Source organism: Chlorocebus sabaeus, chromosome 15 (assembly GCF_047675955.1).
Source record: "Chlorocebus sabaeus isolate Y175 chromosome 15, mChlSab1.0.hap1, whole genome shotgun sequence".
Taxonomy (NCBI): Eukaryota; Metazoa; Chordata; class Mammalia; order Primates; family Cercopithecidae; genus Chlorocebus; species Chlorocebus sabaeus.
This window is the reverse complement of record NC_132918.1, coordinates 84,284,412-84,305,480: the sequence shown is the minus strand read 5'-3', so window position 1 is coordinate 84,305,480 and position 21,069 is coordinate 84,284,412. Positions and strand designations below refer to the sequence as shown.

Sequence of the window (21,069 nt, the reverse complement as noted above, 5' to 3'; positions counted from 1 at the left end):
CACATCTGTTAACTCTCGAATGAATTTTCTGATGTCAGTGTTTCTTGAAATGCATCTGTTCTCTAGTAGAGGTAACATTACTTGTATTGCATTGAACAGGTTTTCTTTTTTTCTTTATCTTTTCTTTTTATTTCATTGACTTCTGCAGAAGTTCAATTCTTGCTTGTTTTCAGTTTTTGAGTTTTCACTCCATTTTGGAGTTCAGTCAATCAGTTGCTGAACCAGACAACTTATTATAACTTCCTCCATTGGAGCCTGAAATATGTCTTTACTTTTGATTTAAATACAACATTGTGGGTGATGTATCAAGATTACTCACTTACTCACTACAACTCAAAGACACAAATGTTTGGAGAATCAAGTCAACTTTTTTGGAAGGTAATGGATAAGCAACAACTCAGATAAAAATTGATTCATTTCATACAATCAATACCTTTATCAGAAAATAGACCATCATATTAGAGAAAGCTTTGGAGTCAGAAAGACTTGAGCTTGAATCTGGGCTTTGCAACTTACCTGCTACCTGAGTTTGGGTGGCAATTTAAACCCCTCAGCCTCAGTTTTCTCAAATGTCAAGTAGATCCACACATCTTACAGGACAGTATAAGAATTAGATGAGGCTGGGTGCTCATGGCTCACACCTGTAATCCCAGCACTTTGGGAGGCCGAGGCAAGCAGATCACAAGGTCAGGAGTTTGAGACCAGCCTGACCAACATGGTGAAACCCCGTCTCTACTAAAAATACAAAAAAAAAAAAATTAGCTGAGCATGGTGGTGGCGCCCGTAATTCCAGCTACTCAGGATGCTGAGGCAGGAGAATCACTTGAACCCAGGAGGCAGAGGTTGCAGTGAACTGAGATCACGCCACTGCACTCCAGCCTGGGCAACAGAGTGAAACTTTGTCTCAAAAAAAAAAAAAATTAGATGAACTTGGCTGGGGTGGCTCATGCCTATAATCCCAGGACTTTGGGAGGCTGAGATAGGAGGCTCGCTTGAGCCCAGCGGTTTGAGACCAGCCTGGGCAACATGGCAAAACCCCGTCTCTACAAAAAGTACAAAAAATTAGCCAAGGGTAGTGGTGCGAATCTGTGATCCCAGCTACTCGGGAGGGTGAGGTGGGAGGATCACTTGGGCCTGAGAGGCAGGGGTATCAGTGAGCCGAAATGGTGCCATTGTGCTCCAGGCTGAGTGACAGTGAGACTCTATCTCAAAAAAAAAAAAAAAAAAAAAAAAAAAAAAAAAAAAATTAGATGAACAAATGAATCTAAAGGCCTAGAAAATATGGTAGGATTTCAAAACAGTTTAAAGTCTAATTGACTGAATCTATGCTAGAAGAATTGGAACAATTGTGAGCAGAATATATGAAATCTCACGATAGTGGGGAATCCCTGGAGAAGTAAGCATCAGGAAACTCAGGTTCAGGTATAATCCATTTCTTCTCTGGTTATCTTTTTTATTTTTTCAGAGGTACTAGGAGAATATTGAACTACTTGCCCCTCACCTCAATTTTCTCTCTAATTATGCTGGTCTAGGACTCTACTCAGGTCTGGTGTGGAGCCCTCATTCTAATACAAGATGGAGCTCTTACAGGTCATTTATAAAATAGGTCAAATACCAAAAACAATAAGACTAAAAGAACTGGAATATATTTATTTTTATCATCTTTATCCTACTATAAGTCAAAAGTTGCTAGTTCATGGTTAAACGTTTGCAGAAAACTGCGTCTTTAAGAGTACCAAGGGTAGGAAATCAGAAAGAACAAGTTACTGGTTTTTGTTTTGTTTTGTTTTAATTCAACAAGGAAATAAACATTGAATGGTAGGGACTTTCTGTCTGGTTTCATTAGCTGTTCCCTCCCAGTGATGAGATCAGCACTTCAGAGAGGACCAGCCTTGCTAGCCTGGGCAAATTTCCAGTTAGACCTGGTCAATCCAAGAAAAATTCCCCTCTCACTCTCACCAATCACAACACTTTGGGTCATCATTGACTTTTCTCCAGTTTATGAAATAACCCAGTCATAACTTTCTGGATTTTTTTACATAGTGAAAATTTCCATTTAGTGTTTATCTCACATAGAACAAAGATTTTATCTTTGGCTATTCACTATGCAACTACAATTCAAAGATAAATTTTAAAAAAATAACTTGCTGCCTAAAGCTTAGAGCCTAGTAGAAGCATTAATGACTTAAGTATCAAATTTAAATTGGAAATATTTAAAATTAAAGGTATAATACAACTCTTGGAAATCATATTTTTAAAGACAATTAAATAACAAATAAAAATCTACAGAATATTGCTATGTGAAAAAGCAGGGTCCTAAGCTATACATTCCATATGGTTTTTCAAATCCTGAAAAATATACAAACAAGCAAAGAAAAATGTTAGAAAGTAACATATTAAAATGTTAAAGGGGGTTTATCTCTGGAAGGAGAAGGTTTAAAAGATGTAGAATAATTCATCCAATGCACATATGCATTGAAAACACATGCAGCAAAGTGTTACGAATACTATCTCTGGCTCACTGGCTCCTGGATTATTCTTACTCTGTTTTTTATAACTTTCTAAATTTTCTAGTGTTCTTTGCTTTGGACATAGATAATCCTTAGGACTGACAGGAAAAAAAAAAATGTCTGAAATATTGTTTCAAATAACTGAGCCAGGCTGGGTGTGGTGGCTTACATCAGTAATCCCAACGCTTTGGGAGGCCGAGGTTGCGGGATCACTTGAGCCCAGGAGTCTGAGACCAGCCTGGGCAACATGCCAAAACCCCATCTCTACAGAAAATTTCAAAAACTTACCCAGCTGGAGTCGCATACTCCCATGGTCCCAGCTACTTGGGAGGCTGAGGTGGGAGGATCGCTTGAGCCTGGGAGGTTAAAGCTGCAGTGAACCGTGATTGTGCTACTGCAGTCCTGCCAGCCAGCCTGGGTAACTGAGTGAGATCAGGTCTCAAAAAAAAAAAAGAAAAAAAAAATTACCCAAGCTGGCACCTTCGAAGGTGACAGGTAAGTAAATAATCATAGAAGGAAAACTCATCAAAGATAATAGTGACACAAAGTTCTTAGAAGGGCTACATCCAGGTCAGAGATCACTATATGTGTAGGACATGAAAATGCACTTGGTTTTTAAAGTACACCAAATAAGAATATTGAGCCAACTCATTCTACCTCGTTAGAAGGCTTTCCCTAACCAGCAAACCCACTGGGACAGACAGACTTCCACAACAAGATGAAACAATACACTCAGGCCAAGGGAAGTGCCTTTTATTCCCAAGGGAACTATAAGCTCCACTAGGTAAGATTCCATCCTCTCTTCTGTTGCAAATCTCACCCCCACTGCTAACATTGAGTGTTCTAAATGAATAGATACTTAATAAATGTGTATGATGTATACCATGCAGGGGGTGGCGGAAGGACAAGGGCAGAGGAATAAGAAGAACATAGAGGTAATCAGTCTAACGTTGCCAACTGCAGGATACGTGGCCTTGATGATGACAGTATGGGAAGACTTTAGTAAGGACAACAGTGATAACACAGGCAGAGAACTACTGCTTTGCCAAATGTTGCTTTAGAGAGATTGATCTTAATAATTATTTGGCCTCATTTAATTTTTCTTATTATCTTGTAGACCATACATAAGAGCAAAAGAAGGAAAAAGAAATCTTCCCTTAAGCCCACTATGCAGGGAAAATGAAAGTAAATAATTTTTGTGTATATACTTAAAGACTTTTTCTATATTTATCTGTTCATAATATCATTTTTCTACTTAAACAATGGAGTTACGCTGTCAGTGTTGTTTCACAAACTGCCTTTTACACGTGATACATGCAAGGATACCAATATGGACAATGGTGGCAACACTTACAAAGCACTTACATGTGCCATGCACATGGTTTTATCTGCATTGTCTCATTTCAAACTCATCATAGCCCAATGGTACAGGTACCATAATTATCCTCATTTTACAGATTAAGAGACTAAAACTCAGAAGGTTAAGGAGATTGCCCAGGGTCCTAACTGATAGAGCTCAAAGTTCACCAAAAGTCACTCCGTTTCCAAGCCTGTTTTCCACTAGTAGTAGTAGTAGTAGTTGCCACTCTACTTAGTTAATAATTTTCTTATACTTGAAAATTGCTAAAAGAATAGATCTTACATGTTCTCACCACACACAAAAAATTATAACTGAGGTGAGTGGTATGTTAATTAGCTTGATTGCGGTAATCATTTTGCGACATATACATATGTCAAAACATCACATTGAACACCATAAATATATATAATTATTATTTGTCAATTATACCTCAATAAAATCTGGAAATAAATAAATAAATTCCTATAATGACATAATAGTGGCTGTATAAGTTTCTATTATTTAATTTATATTGTTAATTATTCATATTGCTTCCTTTTTACTTGCTTTTATAATGATGACACACTGAGGGTTCTTGTAGGTAAAACTTTTTATAAGCCTTAATTTCTTTTTCAGTATAAATTTCCAGAAGTGGGAATGCTGGATCAAAGAGTATGTAGATTTACGAATCTTGGTATATATGGCCAAATTCCTCCCCCACCCTAATGTTATACCAATTTAAGTTTCAACAGAATACCTGAAGGTCCATTTTCTCACAGGTTAGCAGAGGACTTTATAATTTAATCCTAAATAACTGTTTAAAATATGTTAGTCAGATATTTGTTTTAATATGGACTACTTTTTTTAAGTTGTGAGATTGGAAAGCTGGGGTGTGCATGTATAAGCAGACACTTGTATTAGCTTCATCTTCGTCTTACTGCTCAGCAAGAGGACTTCATTACAGATATTATTGAGGATTAATAAGTAAGAATAATGATACAAAATTTTCAAAATGGACACACTAATTATGCAACTTTTGAATTCCTAACTAAAGAGTAAAATAAACCATACTAGTTGGCTTCCAAAGTTGTTGACATAGTTTGACTGTGTCTCCACCCAAATCTCATCTTGAATTCCCATGTGTTGTGGGAGGAACCCAGTGGGAGGTAATTGAATCATGGGGGCAAGTATTTCTCATGATAGTGATTAAGTCTCAGGAGATCTGATGGTTTTAAAAAGAGGAGTTTCCCTGCACAAGTTCTCTCTCTTTGTCTGCTGCCATCCATGTAAGACATGGCTTGTTCCTCCTTGCCTTCCACCATGACTGTGAGGCTTACCTAGCCACATGGAACTCTAAGTCCATTAAAACTCTTTCTTTTGTAAATTGCCCAGTCTCAGGTGTGTCTTTATCAGCAGTGTGAAAATGGACGAATATAGTAAATTGGTACCAGTAGAGTGGGGTGCTGTTGAAAAGATACCCAAACATGTGGAAGCAACTTTGGAACTGGGTAGCAGGCAGAGGTTGGAACAGTTTAGAGGGCTCAAAAGAAGACAAGAAAATATGGGAAAGTTTGAGACTCCCTAAAGACTTGTTGAATGGTCATGACTAAAATGTTGATAATAATATGAACAATAAGGTCCAGGCTGAGGTGGTCTCAGATGGAGATGAGGAACTTGTGGGGAACTAGAGCAAAGATGACTGTTGTTATGTTTTAGCAAAGAGACTGGTTGCATTTTGCCCCTGCCCTAGAGATTTGTGGAGCTTTGAACTTGAGAGAGATGATTTAGGGTATCTGGTAGAAGAAATTTCTAAGCAGCAAAGCATTCAAGAGGTGACTTGGGTGCTGTTAAAGGCATTCAGTTTTATAAGGGAAGCAGAGCATAAAAGTTTCAGAAATTTGCAACCTGACTGCAATAGAAAAGAAAATCCCATTTTCTGATGAGAAATTCAAGCTGGCTACAGAAATTTGGTTAAGTAACAAGAAGTCAAATGTTAATCCCCAAGAAAATGGAGAAAATGTCTCCAGGGCATGTCAGAGGTCTTCATAGCAGCCCCTCTCATCACAGATTGGGAGGCCTAAGAGGAAACTGTGGTTTTGTGGGCCGGGCCCAGGGTTCCCATCCTGTGTGCAGCCTAGGGCCTTTGTGCCCTGTGTCCCAGCCACTCTGGCCATGGCTGAAAGGGGCCAACATAGAGCTCAGGCCATGGCTTCAGAGGGTGCAAGCCTCAAACCTTGGCAGCTTCTACTTGGAGTTGAGCCTGCCAGTACTCAGAAGTCAAGAACTGGGGTTTGGGAACCTCTGCCTAGATTTCATAAGATGTATCAAAATGCCTACATGTCCAGGCAGAAGTCTGCTGCAGGGGTGGGGCTCTCATGGAGAAACTCTGCTAGGGCAGTGTGGAAGGGAAATATGGGGTCAGAGTCCCCACACAGAGTCCCTCCTGGGGCACCGCCTAGTGGATCTGTGAGAAGAGGGTCACTCCCCCAGACCCCAGAATGGTAGATGCACTGACAGTTTGCACTGTGCACCTGGAAAAGCCATAGATGCTCAATGTCAGTCTGTGAAAGCAGCTGGGAGGGAGGCATGAAGTCAAAGGAGATCATTTTGGAACTTTAAGAGTTGACTGCCCTGCTTGATTTTGGACATGCATGGGGCCTGTAGCCCTTTTGCTTTGGCCAATTTCTCCCATTTGGAATGGCTGTATTTACCTAATATTTGTACCCACATTGTAGCTAGGAAGTAACTAACCTGCTTTTGATTTTACAGGCTCATAGGTGGAAGGGACTTGCCTTGTCTCAGATGAGACTTTGGACTGTGGACTTTTGAGTTTATACTGGAATTAGTTAAGACTTTGGGGGACTGTTGGGAAGGCATGATTGGTTTTGAAATGTGAGAACATGAGATTTGGGAGGGACCAGAGGTGGAATGATATGGTTTGGCTCTGTCCCCACCCAAATCTCATCTTGAATTCCCATGTGTTATGGGACAGACCTAGTGGGAAGTAACTGAATCATGGGGCAAGTCTTTCCCATGCTGTTCTCATTATAGCGAATAAGTCTCATGAGATCTGGTGGTTTTAAAAAGAGGAATTCCCCTGCAAAAGCTCTGTCTCTTTGCCCGTTGCCATCCATATAAAGATGTGACTTGCTCCTCCTGGCCTTTCATCATAATTGTGAGGCTTTCCCAGCCACGTGGAACTGTAAGTTCACTAAACCTCTTTCTTTCATAAATTGCCCAGTCTCATGTGTGTTTTACCAGCAGTGTGAAAAAGGACTAATACAGTTGTAGATTTGATTTGCATAATTAATCAATTCTGCATAAACTTGAGTACTCCCCTTTTTCCTGTGTGACATACATTAACCTCCCTAGTGCAACTCTAAATGGCATAAAAGAGTGCTCCATTTAATTGATTAATTCAAACACATTTTGGGGGAAACTTATCTGGGCCAAGTACTGTGCTGGGAAAAGAAAGAGGCAAAGAGTAGAAAGCAACCTGCAAATACAGTTTCTTCCCTTAAGGAGTAATTGTCTGTGAAAGAGTCAGATCTACAAACAGATTACAAGATGTCTAGATAAAGCATTAGGCAATAATCTGTATAGCGTGCAGTAGGGGCACTCTCAGTGCAACTGCAGAAAGTCACACTGAGCTGTCTGGATACCTATGGATCTAGGAGCTCTTCCACAAGGCAAACTACTAGAGACACACCAAGTACTCGGTACAATCTGCAGCTGAAAGACAAGGTTTATATGTCACTCTAGGAAGTTACCTTTTGGTGATCTCAGTGATGAGTGAGGAGAGCCACCACTGGGGAAGTGACAAATGGTGTGCAAAACTTTCCATTCTGGATTAAAATTATATGTGTATGCCTGCTTATAAAGAGTAGCAATGTCCCAATTGAGAACCAGGTAGAATTGGAGACCCAGAAATGTAGGTTGCAGCTCCAAGTAAAAAGAAAGAATCTTAACTGTGCACGACCTTCAAGTTGACAGAAAGCATCAGACAGCATAAGGATATATCATAGATGTTGGTAAGTTGACACAAATGCACTACTAGAGGTGAACATTAATGCGAGAATCAGTCCATGAGTAAAGGTATTCAAAACTGTGTTCCCATCCTCCAGCCATGTAGATTGTTCAACCTGAAGTCTTATGTTGACACTACTTGGGAGAATCTTTCCAAATACTGCAAGTTTTTATTGATGCAGACACTGAGTTCTAATTCCTTTTTAGAGCTCCAAACATCCTCCATTTGATGTAAAATCGTCATCAGTTTAGGAGACATCGCTCAAAGTGTGAGTTTCCTGAGATTTATAAAATGTCCTTAAACCATGGCTAAGTAAAACTGTTATAGAAAGTTCTAAAGCTGTAAGTTATCTCCAAAATTATGAGTAGAGTAAGGCAGTGAAGAGAACAATGAGCTCAACTTTTAGAAACCAGGTTTAAATCCCATCTGCTATTAATTTGCTGTTTGATTCTGGGCAGTTGACTTCAACCCCTGGAGCCTGAAAAAAATGATAACTCTTACCAGAACTACTTTACAGGGTTGTAGAAAGATAAAATAAAATGTTCTGTCTATGTACATCAATCAAGTTACAAACTCTACGCAGCATATTTCTTTTCTTTTTTTTTCTTTGAGATGGAGTCTCACTCTTTTGCCCAGGCTGGAGTGCAGTGGCACGATCTCAGATCACTGCAACTTCTGCCTCTCGGGTTCAAGTGATTCTAGTGTCTCAGCCTTGCGAATAATTGGGACTACAGATGCCCGCCACCATGGCTGGCTAATTTTTGTATTTTTAGTAGAGACGGGGTTTTGTCATGTCGGCCAGTCTGGTCTGGAACTCCTGGCCTCAAGCGATCTCCCCACCTTGGCCTCCCAAAGTGCTGGGATTACAAGGCATTAGCCAGTGTGCCTGGCCCATGAAAGCATATTTCTATTATCTTTCCACCACCTCAATAAAAAACCCGTCTCTTTTCCTCACAGCTGGTGCCCATTTTCTCCGTTTTCTTTTATAAATAAGCTCCTTGAAAGGAACATCTATATTCACAATCTCCAATTCCTTTCTTCCCATTGTCTTGAGCCTGTGCCAGCACACTGCTGCATGCTCAGTTCTCAGGCATCATCCAACTCCACTCTCAGCAGCATCTGATCACTTTCTCCTCCTTGGAAGACTCCTTTGCCTGACTCCCAGGACACACCACATTCACCTAGTGTCCACCCAGCATGCTGGCTGCTCCTCCTCCATCTCCTTTCTGGGTTCCAATAGAACCTGAGAGAAGTGGAGGAAAGAGGAAGTAATAAGAATATTCTGTTCTAACGTGTTGATAATAAAGGGGTGCATTGTCTACAGAAAATGTAAATGAAAGGAATTATTCTCATTATTACCCTGTGATAGAGATTGTAAGCGATTTCAGTGATACAATACCCCTCTCTGCTGGCATGGGATCATTCTCACCACCCTCCTTCCCATGTGGCACACCACTGACTGGGTTCACTACACCTCTCTAAACTCAAACATTCAGCATCCCAGAAGTCAGTCCATAAACCTCTTCTCTTTTCTATCTATACTAACTCCTTTGATTACCTCATTTGATTTCATTGCTGTGAATACCATATATATACACACATATATAAGTATATGCATATATAAACAGACATATCTATGTATACGTATATATGTGTGTGTGTATATATGTATACACATACATACATATATGATTCCCATTTTTTATCTTTGGCTCTGATATCCTCACTGAATACCAGATTTATACATTTACTCCCAGCTTAACCTTTCAAACTTAACCTGTCCATAAGTAAGCTGCTAATACTCCTTCAAAAACTTGTTTATCTCACCATCTTCTCCATCTCAAATAAAGCCACTCTTTTCTACCTGTTGCTCAGATGAAACTGTGGTATATACTTGACTTATCTGTCTTATTATCCCTCATTCTATATATCAGTCACTAGAATCAAAACATTCTCATTCCTACACAACCAACTACATCCTCGTCCAAGCTTCCACATCACTCATCTGGTTTACAGCAATAACTCCCTAAGAATCTCTCTCCTTCTGCCACCTCTCTCCCCACTTCACCCTCATCTGTTCTCAACAGACAGAAGGATGCCTTTGAAATGTAAGTCAGACCATGTGATTCCTCTGCTCCAATCTGCAAATAGCTCCTATTTCAATCAGAGTGAAAGTCAAAGTCCTTATTGTATCTGACAGGGTCCTGCATTACCACTTTTCCCTGTTCTCACTCCACCATCATCTAACTTCTAACTTCATCCCCTAAAATCCAAAGATCTTTCCACTCAGTTCATTCCACGCCTTATTTTTCAAAGATGCCAGACTGGCAAGCTCTTACTTCAAGGTCTTTGCGCTTCCTGTTCCAGCTGCCTGGAACATTCTTTCCCCAATTAGTGCCTCACTGACTCCTGCATATCCTTAAGTTCTTTACTCAAATAATGCCTCATTCCACCCTAAGCACCCTCTCCAAAATCTAGCTCTCCATAACTTTCTATTCTCTTTCTCTGTTCTATTGTTCTCCATATCTCATGCATTATATATTTTACTGAATGGTTTTGTTTATTTTCTGTCTCACTATAAATGTAAGCTCCTTGAATAAAGAGATTATTATTTTTGTTCACTGCTGCTATTATCAGAACTACTTATGGGGTTGTAGAAAAGACACAATTTTATTTCCAAAACTTAGAACAGATATTCAATAGTTTTGAATGAATGTAACTTGAATAGATGTTTGAATTGAACCATTGTTCAATAAATAGTTTAAAATGAACGAATCTTGTTCAAATATCTCATTTTACTCTGTGTCACACCACCTACATACCTCTCTTGAGGCACAGAACTCTGAGATGCAAGTACAACTCTAAGCCAATCCCGCACACAATCATACACATGCAAATGAGAAAAGTTTGGTTATTTATAAAATGCCTTGGTGTTTGGAGCTGTGTACACATTAAGTATTGTTCTGGTGACCAGTGTAGCCCTTTGCAAGACAAAAACTTTCCCTTCACCCACCAGGAATGCTGTGAAACACAGTGGAGTATGCATATATTTATGATTTTTTCAGTAATGTTTATTATGAAGGAATCCAGGGTCAGGACGTCCAAGAATCTTCTATGCCTGTTCCTTATAGAGTGACAGCTTCCCAGACCAAAGGACAAGGGTTACATACTAAAAACCTCCCCACATCCCACAAGTTAAGAACTCAACTTGTGCATCATCATTTTTCTAACATTCAGATAACCCAGAGGAATAGACTTTCTTGAGACAGAGAAATCTTTTCCATATTTTTAAATGAATCTTACAGGTTGCTTAATGTATTTCGAAGATATTTTTATCCATCTTTTAAATTCCACTGTATAGCACCACCTTGCCTTACTCACTTCACATAATACTGTCTATTGTGTTCATATAAGTGCTCTATCCCGTTCTTATTTTTTCTGTTACTTCTGAAAATCCTAATGTAGAGCTAAGGTGTGCCTACACAGACGTTCTGTCACTGCTGACTTACGAACTCAGATAACAATGAGCTAATAACCATGAACTAATGTCTGGTCAATAGCTGTAATGCCCATCAAAGACACCATGTTATGCCTGATCTGAAGCCCTGAGCCTGCCATTCAGCACCCAGGTATCTGGTGAAGACCCAGATTTCCAGCCTCATTCCACTTCAGTTCCACTGGCCCTATATTGAACCATAGTAAATGCTTTCTACCCTTCAAATATACTTCAGATAGTATTGATTTGGGAATTTACTTAAACTCTTCTCTTGTGGAAAACTCTTCTCATGTCTATCAATCCAAAGCCCAGTTCAAGTGCCATTCCATCCTTACAATTATCTCTGATGGCAACCTACCTATTTGCCATAAATTTCATCTTCATGAGACCTCAACATTTGCTTTCTTCTTCTTCTTGAAATATTTATCATATTCGGTCTTGTGTTGTAGTTATTTGTGTATATATTTTCAATACCAGATGGTAAGCCCCTTTGAGAAAGGGTCTCTACTCTTTACCCCTAAAACCCTAAGCTTAGGGTTGTATACACCATAGGTGACCAAAAAGTGATTATTATATTAGTGAGTGAATAATAGAAAGCATATCATTAAGCTAGTTTCCAGGATTTCAGCAATTTGGATTCTTTGGAAACAGGGCATTATATTGCTATCCATGTGCTATCACACATAATAATTTCTTTTCTTGTTTTTATGCCATTGATCCATTGGCATAAAAGAGGATTACCCTGCAAGTATCAACCGTCCTTCCTATTCTTTTGTAGGCACTTAAATATTATGCTACAGCAGTGTCATCTTGCTTAATACTTTAACATTCAAGTCACTGAGTTTTGATAGCTAGCTAAAGAAAATATCCTAGGTAGGTATCAGAGTCAACAGTATGTTCTACTGAAGTCATCATCTATCCTCTACCTCTTACATAGTGAGACGTTAGGGACAAATAATTAACTTCACCTCTTCCCTGGTGCCCTGGTAGCCTGGTCTGTCATTATGTAGAACTAGGTTTCCCTTGAAAGAGAATGATTGAAAGGAATCCTAATACCTAAGAGACAGCAAGAGATCAGAAGTGGAAAATTCAAACACTTGGTAGCCTAAATTAGGTACAATGGGAGTTGTGGAGGATGGGGGAAAATATGTTCTATCTATAGGAAGAAGATGCTGCCCAGCCCCAGCACAGGTGTTATCCATGTGGGGATGTGGGTCCATCATTATCAGATCTCTTGATCTTCCTGAAAACAAGATATCTGGATTTTTTACAGGACATTTCCTAGATATCAAATACTTTGGAACTAGTTTTATCTTGTTTAACGTGGCAGCACAAACAAAGCACATCTGCATGCTGGATTCACCTGTGGCTGCTGCTCTGCAACTTCTGGAGTAAACGAATTCTCGGACTCGACGCTGCCATTGGATGAAACAATGTTGAGTAAAACATCAACTATCACTTCAAGTTTTAAAAGTATTGAACTGAGGGACACTTATTTAGAAAGATCCCAGAAAATATCAAAATCCAGACAGGCTGAAGAAAATGAAGATGCCACCACTTCTTGCCCATCTCCCCATCTTATACCTAAGAAGCAGCTCCATCATTTGGCTGAAACGAATATTCCAGAGGAACCAAGTCAATAAAGACAGAAGCTTCTCTTACAAATTTCCCTACCCTAAAGGGCATGATACCATCTCCAGTAGATGCTAAGCAAAGGCCAAAGTGCCCTAAAACTCTTAATTGGAAGAAATCTTAAAGGACATCTGGTTACAGTCTCCAGAATGGCATGGCTAATGTTTCTGCTTGGGATACCCAGCACCATTCGCTACACATTGTGGGCAATGAAAGAGTAAGAGACCCGTATGTGACTTACAGCTCCAATGATACTGGCTGTGTGACTTGTGCATATCACTTCATCTTTCTGGGCCTCAGTTTCTCTGTTTTGAATAAGGTAACCGATTAAATGATTTCTTCAGGATCCTTACAGCCAGAAAGACACTAAGAATATGTAAAAGTTCCAGCCTGACCAACTTGGTGAAACCCCATCTCTACTAAAAATACAATTAGCCAGACGTGGTGGTGCATGCCTGTAATCCCAGCTACTCAGGAGGCTAAGGCAGAAGAATCACTTGAACTCGGGAGGTGGGGGCTGCAGTGAGCCAAGATCACACCACTACACTCCAGCCTGGGCGACAGAGCAAGGCTTTGTCTAAAAAAAAAATTGAATATATAGAAGTCTGCCAAAGATTATGTAGCATTACAACCCACTGCATTTGTGGTGGTCCCAAGGGATGAATATTGGCACTGTCATAATAAACTCAAACAGACACACACACACACACACACACACACACAGAGGAAACATTTCCTTCCACAACTAAGAATGATATAACCTTTTGAGCATGAAAAGAAAAATGATAGCTAAAATTAGCATCTCAAAAAGTAAACTACATAATGACTGAAGATGAGATTTCCTTAAAACTGTAGAACAATGAGATATGATGATAGCTGTCACAAGAGAGGAAATTGCAGGAGTCAATTTGAAAGGATTTGGGGGTGTTTTCCCCATTGAGATTTGCTTTTCTACAAACCACAGTGTGACTGAAAAGCTAAAACACTTCCCCAGGGCCTGTATGATCTGTGCCTCACTACGCTGCCTCTGACATTTGGAGAGTGTCATTTAGCCCCAAATTAAAACCTGCTTATACAGAGATCTGGAGGATGTCTCAGGCTCCAAGTAGTCATCACTGTCTCATTTACCTACCACCTTACAGTTTACAATTCCCCTTTACATACATGCCCTCATTTGTTCTCTAAAAACAGCACTGTTTGATGGGACCTATAGATCATTATAAAATTTCCCTCAAATGAATTCAAAAATAACCCTCTCAAACTGCCTGCAAAGAAATAATCACCTTTTGTTTGCCATTTAACAGTTCAGAAAGGCTTTTCACTTCTTTTGGCTTTTGGGGGTAAGGTATGACCTGCTGGGTTCTATAACAGAGGAAGAGGGAAGAAGGAATCAAATCTAATCTTGGCCTTAGCCTGCTGATCCAATTGGAATAAATCACTTCAATTGACCAAGCCTCAGTTCACTAAGCCACCAAATGGAGAAAATTATACCCACCCTACTGCACTATAGGGCAGTTAAGATCAAAATCAATATATAGATAAGTATGTCAAGTGGCTTTATAGGCTAAAAAATGCTAGTCTACAAACCTCATCAACCCTGGACAGTAAGGAAGAATAGGGGAATTTCACATGGTAATGCAAAACTACAAACCTAAACCAAACTGCAAGTCAGTGGGGGAGGTGACCAGAAACTCAGCTTAGGGGACAGGAGCAATTGGTTCATAGAGAAACAACCCATCTCTGCAGAACCAGTGACAAGCCACTTGATCTTACCTGACTAGGCCGGTCCTCGAGGCTCTTCTTTCTCTTCCTGGACAAAGGGGGCTAGACCACAGATAGTGGCTAGGAGAGGTGTGATTGGCTCAGATAAAACCAGGCAAGGCAGCGCCCTGTGCTGTGACCCCACTCAGTCTGAATCTCACTTCACCAACTAGGCTGAGAGTTACATTCTCACCCTCAAATAGTCAAATGAAAGGACTGAGGATGTTTACAGGGTGGAACTCAACCTGTCAGAGGCAGACAATTGGGTTTGTGGGTGGGACCGTTCTTGTTCTACAATGACACACCTTTACCTCCTGTCGTCTTCCTCAAGAAGTCCTGCATTTTTCTGCCAACTCCCTCTAATACACATCCAGCCAAGGGAGCAGGAGCAGGAGCAGCCTACCATCCATTCCTCGATGGCTTCTGTATGCCCCCAGGTAGCTATAATAAAGCTTCAGCCTAAGGCCTACACTCCTATCGTTCATATTCTTTATGATGGCTTCATGTATTGGATATTTGTGATTTTCAGCATCACTACCACTCTTGTCAAAAATGTAGAAGACAGGGAGAGCAGTCTATCTCTGAAAACAGACACATGCACACATAGAATCTCTGGTCAGCATTCCTATTAGGAAATGTACCACATGATATTGTAATGTATGTGGTACATTTATGTACATGATATGTAAGTGTGTATCCCCCTCCCTAGACAGGGAGCCCCTTGAGGGCAATGCTACATCTTATTCTCTCATATACTCCTCACAATACCCAGCAGACAGTAAGTAAGAAATAGATACACATTGAATTAATGATGATCTATTAATTTCTATTTAGTGAATCCTGATCGGTCATTTAATGGCTTTGCAGCCTATGTCAAGTCATAATTTATCTTTCTGAGGCTTTTTAATTTTGGTTATCTGTAAGTTGAGAGTATCGTTTCTCCTTCAGAAACGCAGATAGAATTTGAAAGGAAGCATATGAGAATAAACCTAGGATAAGATTTGACATAGCAACGGTGCTAAAAAAAATGAAATAGAATCTTAATGAACACATTCTGAAACCTAAGCAAGTGTGTTCTACATACAGAGTTGGTATAAAATAAAGTTTGAACTGCACAAGTAGGTGGATTGCTGGAAGAAAGGAGAGCGCAGAAAACAAAATGCTGTGTGTGTATCATTGAATTTCAATTTTCTATCCTAAATTCTCTACTTCATTCAGCAGACTCTGGCCAAATCAGATTGTATCTGTTTGACAGCTGGAGGAACGGAGGTGCACTGACAAACTAGACTGGTTGAATTCCATTCTTTTAAAAGAAAAATAACTCATATTCACCCTTCAAAAAATGTTGTTCAAAGTTCCAGGAATACTGAGGTCATGAAAAGATTCCACAGGAAATGAAGTGCAAACTGGCAACTCACCACCCAGGAGAGGTCACAGTGACCAAACTCACCCCCCAGGAGAGGTCACAATGAATAAACAGTCCTTTTACCTGCTTCCACCATATTGAGGACATCATGTATACTAACTCAACAGTAGTTAACTGAGCAACTACCTTGGGCTTTCTCAGTTATCCACGTAGACAGGAATATGAAAATGAACCAAACATAGTCTCTGACATAAGGAGCTCAGGGAGATAAAATGTGTAAGTGAATTAGCATTACGCAGTATAGAAGATGATGAGCACCACAGACAAGATCATAACAAGTACTATGGCCACCCAGAGGAGGGAGCAACTCCAGGAAGGCTGCACAGCGGAGGAGGCAGCGTTAGATCCGGGCTGTTAAGAAGAGCTAGGATTTCAACAAGCACAGATGGTAGAGTTGGTTATAAATGTTATTGGTGAGATGGACTCAGCCACAGTTACCTGATCAAACTGATTTATGTCCCCTCCCTAATGCAGACCCCAGGCTGAAAAGAGAGTTTTACAGAACTGGTATCTAGGTCACATCACTTAGATGCCGCAAAACTGCAGGGCAATTAGAAATAATTGCGAGGCAAATACTGTTCCCACTCAGCTCCAAATGTCTTTATGATGGCTCAGGGTGGGGGCACAAAAGGCGGGAGGAGTGGAGACATGCTGGATCCCAGCCTGGTCTCTTAAGAGAAAGACTAAGCAATGCACTGCTGTTTGAAGTATGCGATTTTAAAGGGCAAGAAACTCTGTGAAAAGACATCAGTTGTTCACATGGCATCCATCTGATAATTGTTAGGTTTCCAGTGGCCACTGAACACTCCTCCCAGCTCATGCTGAGCTCCACCGTACTGCGGCCTACAGTAACTGGGGCAGGAAACATAATACATCCAGGAGGGGCACAGGCAGTAGGAGTAATGCCACACGGAGAACCTCAGCTCTGGTCCCTGTTCAGCTGCTCACTGGTATCAGAGACGAGTAGCTGAGTTTTCCCCAAGCCTTAGTTGCCTCTTCTGTGCACTGGGAATTACAGTACAGATCCCACCAACCTCCCTGGGCTGTTGAGGTTGATGAGCTCCTGGAGGTGATAAGAGCTTTGTAAAATTCTAAGTATTGGTATGAATGTGAAGCAATACTATTACAGAACATATGGCTATATGTAAGAATTCATTTCATGTCTATATTTCCAGGCATAGCAAAGGCTATGTACAGATCTCCCAGTGGACAACATGCTCAACAGCCAAGGAGCAGGGAAGCACAGAATAATTTTACCAGATTGGCCCTCAGAGATCATTTCTCTCTGTGTCTGGTCTCTTCTGTCTCTTCTATAATAGCCTTTACAGGTTGGGCCTGGTGACTCACGCCTGTATTCCCAGCACTTTGGGAGGCTGAGGCAAGTGGATCATCTGAGGTCAGGAGTTCAAGACCAGCCTGGCCAACATGGTGAAACCTGTCTCTACTGAAAATCCCAAAATTAGCCGGGCGCAGTGGTGGGCACTTGTAATCCCAGCTACATGGGAGGCTGAGGCAGGAGAATCGCTTGAACCCAGGAAGTGGAGATTGCAGTGAGCCAAGATCGCTCCACTGCACTCCAGCCTGGGCAACAGAGTGAGACTCCATCTCAAATAAAATAGCTTTTACAAATTATTCTTCTTCCTCTTCTCATTTAGCTCTACTGTCTATGAGAAATAATGTATGTTGTTCCTTATTTAGGTTAGGAAACACTGGTATGTTAGAATCCCTCTTCTGCCATTTTTCAGATGGGGATGGATGACCACACAAGCCAGCCTCCTCCCTAAACTCGGCAGGGCTGTTCTCTTACACACTGCCTGGGGCAGCAGATGGGCAGGAGGAAGTATAGGTGGCGTGGATCCTGGTCAGGTATGAACCAGAATCACCTCATGTCCAGGTCTCCCTCACAGTGGATCATGCAGATAAAAACTGGTACATAAACATGCATCACTGGGAGTAAATAGGTACTGTCTACAGGAATCCCATATCTCAACTGCCCAGATAAACCCCTTGTCCCAGGAGTCTTTTGGGAAAGAGGAGTTCAATGACAATGAACAGATACTGGCAGTAGTTTTTGAAGTGAACAGGCACTAAGCAGTATGAATTTCCCCTTCTCTTGAGTTCCAGTAGTACACAGCACACGTCACTAGTACTGCCCTCTTATAGTTTTCTTCCCCGATATGCATCTGTCTACCCTCTTTAAAGATAAGGGCCATGTCTTAAACAAGACATTCTTTTTAGGACCTAGTACACTACAATGCCAATAGTAGGTACTCAAAAGATACCTACTTTGATGGATGGGTGGATGAGTAAATGAATGAATGTATCAATTACTCTGTTTTCCTTCACAGTCCTACGAGGCCTCGCAGCTAGAGAGGTGACATTTCAGAGAGGGAGAAACAAAAAGCCCCTTCTGCTTTTGACAAGGGACTAAATTCAGCCCAAAGCATCTTTTTTTCTCTCTCTATTTACTCCGGACAATCTGTCCCTTATCAGATGAGCTCAAGGCTGGTTGGAAATATGCATCTTTTATTGGAAAATATCTGCTGCCTCCAGTTTTGTTTTGCCACATAGACATTTGTCTGCTCTGCTGTATGTTGTGTATCAGATAGGACTCAGACAAACTGCTTTGGCTTCCTAAACTGTTTTGTTTTCTCCATTCATTTATCATTGATCTCATTTCCTTCCCTGCATCTCACTCTTATTTCCAAGTTCCAATTTTATCCGCAATGAAAGAGAAAAATTTCATTGTTGCACAGGTTCACCGAGGGCTAAAAAGGGCACTGGCATGGAAGTTAGAAAGCCTAGGATTTAGTTCCCATTCTGCCACTCACAAACAATGTGACCTTCAGAGGATCGCCTCTTCTAGCTTGGCCTCTATTTCTCCTTTGCAAAATAAAGTCTGCTCTTGACAGCCACAGAATCTAAGTGCAATACTTCGAGACTCTCTGGATACCAATCTGCTAATGTTGCACCATTTTTCACATTCGTTACAGATGGGGAAGAATTCTCTTACGTTTTTGGCTTTGGTTTGAGACCCAGCAAGGGTCCTCCACTCCAGATCCTCACCTGACTTTCTGATCCACCCCCGCCGAGAATGGCTTCATGGGCATGCAACGCGTGCAGTTACACAGGCCTGCAGGTAGAAGGGCCTTGTGCTTGGTTTTGTTCTGCTGTTGTCATGTTGAAATTCTTAATAGTTCTTGAACAAGGAGCCTGGATTTTCACTTTGCACATGGCCTCACAAACCAGTCCTGCCCCTACTCTTATGCTTGCACTCCCCCAAAGTAAGAGAGAACTAAGAAAGAACCAGGAAAAGGAAAACAAGGGTGTACTTTGCCAGCCATTCATGGCAGGGAGAAGGACTCCCCACAAGGCAGAGCTTCACTTTGAAACTCCCTTCCTTACAAATACAAAGCAAAGCAAAGACAAGGCGGGAGAAGGTGAAACTTGCCACAGTCTCCACCCCATCACCCTTCCCCGTCTTGCTGGCCGGGAGGTCTGACTCATGCCTGGGGTGTGGCTCACCATTCCTGCTAAGCACCTGGGCTCCTCCCGGTTCACAGGGCTCAGGAGGAAGTGTGGGTTACCCTGGAGTGGATGGGGAAACCATCCAGTCACCTCTCAATGTCACAGAGCTAGATGGAATCTCAGAGCAGACTCAGGCAACCATCACAGCCCACCTTCGTTAGAGAAAACACCGCATCTGATTGGAGATGGACTGATCCCAGTTCACACCGTGAGCAGCTCCCACCTCTTCTTGGCATTAATTTTGGATTTTCTCCATCTTTCTGCATCTTTGGGGTCCACAGGGGAAGAAGTTATTCCTCTGTCACATAAATAATAGTCCCACCCCCAGTTCAGTCACCAGCAGACTTGGATACCCAGTATATGGTCGAATTAAATTGAAAATGACCCTGATATTTTAAAACCTCAGTAAGATGAAACTATTACCGTTGAATTATTATTTTTTTCTTCCTACCTAAAATTCTTCTCCTAACAGCTTGAGTCATTTTACATGTCTCATCAGGGAAGAAATTAAAGAAGGAAGAAGAACCTTGACAAAATTTAAACACATAAATGAAGAGCTAGTGATAAATTACAATGCAAATAAGATAGGCTTTTGAAACGCTGAGACATCAAAGAAAGTATGAGGGACACAAGTTAAGATAAAAGGTATTATGCATTTCTGTGTAGGCACCTAGAGTTACCTCCCTAGTTCACTAACTTCCTGGGTGTGCTCGGCAAGTGTACCTTTAGGCAAGTTTCCCTCGGGATCCTTTGGCTTCCTTGTCAACAAATTAAAGCAGTTTGGACTTGCTCAAAGTGAGGTCTCTTCTAGGGTTGCCATTCTATGCTACTAAGTATCAAACGGTTATCACCTTCGTGTCAGTGTCCCAGTTTAAGGAGTGATTTTTAAAGTTAAGATTGCACTCTAGAACCTAAGTTGGCATGGCAACGTAATGAAAACAATGGAACAGCTTAATTCACAAACTTGAGTTCTGACCACAGGAGTTGAACCAGAGAGGAGGTTCCTATGGCACTCACCCATCAGTACAGTCCCTTGAATTCCCATTTGAAGACATTGAATGCTCTCTTCTCTTGGAATGTGAAGTTTAAAGGGAAATGGTGGACTCTAAGGCCAAGGCCGTATTATTGAGGGTCTGGAATGCTTAGCTAAGAAGTTTATGTTTAATTTTCATCTTTATTATGTTGTTGGGGACTCTCCTCAGTAATTCTGTCTTGACATTTGATGATTTCTTTTGAACTGGACTGCTCTCTGGGTTTCCAGAGAGCCCAGATCACCTGGGGAGAGGGAGGGAATCTTCCTTTTGTCTGTCTTAGTCCCTGACCAGTTACAGCCCTGCTTCTATTCCTGTA

The 21,069-nt window shown here is 41.0% G+C and overlaps 1 protein-coding gene across 1 annotated transcript in view; it reads right to left on the bottom strand.

The window, feature by feature from the left end:
• The window catches only part of TPRG1 (tumor protein p63 regulated 1), a 149,120-nt gene extending 134,103 nt beyond the window's left edge, over positions 1 to 15,017 (bottom strand). Inside the window, exon 1 of the mRNA XM_038003060.2 lies at positions 14,778 to 15,017. The gene's annotated coding sequence lies outside the window, so the exon portion shown is untranslated. The remainder of the gene's footprint in view (positions 1 to 14,777) is intronic.
• Between the last annotated feature and the right edge of the window lie 6,052 nt (positions 15,018 to 21,069).